Here is a 1,368-nt window from a genome sequence, read left to right as displayed (position 1 = left end):
GAGTAGAGGGAGTGGGGGGGGGGGGGGGGAGGGGAGAGAAGCAGGGAGGCAAAAAAGGTCAAGACTTTTTAAAATCCCCAAAGAACACAGCTTTCTAATATGGAAAAATCAAGATTTATTGCACCAGCAGCTCCCACAAGGCAGGGCTAGAGTACTGCACAATGGTTTCGATTAAAATCATGAATCATTAACCAGTGCAGCTGGGCTTAGCAGCTGGCAGACAACATCATCCCTTCCAGCGAGCCGTGACTTCTTCAGGGACTGTCTTCTCTTGCTGTGTGATGTGACCTTCAGTCCATTTCTGGTGGCTTTACCTCGAATCTTTTGTCAAGCCCCGTGACAGAGTGACTAATGCCACTGCTCAGCAGAGAAAATCAGGGAAAAGACTCCGAGTCCTTGTACATCCACCCCTTGCCAGGCACCACACACCAGTATCCCTACGGTCACTGCCTCCTGCACAGCAGCGCACACTCGGCAAGCATCTCAGCGAGAAAAATATTTCAGCTCCCTGCTGTGTGTGTGTATTTCACTTCTCAAATACACACACTCACAATCTCAAAGAGGGGAGAGGAATGTCTGGCACTTTTGCGGTGACTATCTGGCAGAAGCACCACTCCATTTTCTGGCAACTCAACCGGGGTCTTAGAACAATTATTTCAATTCCTGATTCAAGCACTGGAGATGGAAGATCAAGTTACATTTCTCTCCAGCCATCAATGCTAATTCAGTTTTCACTAAGTCAGCCTTGCTGGAATTTTACTGTTCCACACTAAAACAAAAAAGGAAAGTGTGAATCAACACTGAAAAGCCATTAGAAGAAACAGGGAATGTCAAGAGTTGCCCTTCACAGAAGTAAAAAGCCAACAGGATTCAATAGAGAAGGAGGCGTTTCTTCCTTGAAGGGGTATTTTTATAAGCTAAAATGATGAAGAACTGAATCTATTGCAAAGCAAATGGTTCCACGGTGCTCAGTTACATCCACTAGCTATGCAGCTACTGTGTAAGTAAGCTTTCTTCCCTTACTGCTGCCAGCTGGTTTGTCAATTTGCACAGCGCATCTTCCCAGCTACCGCTCAGTCACAGGTGTACGCAGCCATCACAAGAGGAGCTTTTCTCCAGAAAAAAGTTCAACTCCCACAGCACTGACCTTTGTCATCTGCATGAAAGTTTCGACAAGCTACCACAAGCGTAAGTGTTATAAATTTCCTTTCATCAGGCCTCCAACCACTAGACAGCGAAACAACTGGAAACACTTAAACCTGTTTTAACATTCCTTGTAGGCGGAGGCAGCTCAGCACCCACCCACCAGCATCAATTGCAGCCACCAGACAGCTATGGACTGTGGTTCCTGCCAACAGAGGGTTTCTG

This window comes from Buceros rhinoceros, unplaced genomic scaffold, assembly GCF_000710305.1.
Source record: "Buceros rhinoceros silvestris isolate BGI_N320 unplaced genomic scaffold, ASM71030v1 scaffold6587, whole genome shotgun sequence".
Lineage (NCBI taxonomy): Eukaryota > Metazoa > Chordata > Aves > Bucerotiformes > Bucerotidae > Buceros > Buceros rhinoceros.
The sequence above is the reverse complement of the archived record's forward strand: the minus strand, read 5'-3'. Positions refer to the sequence as shown.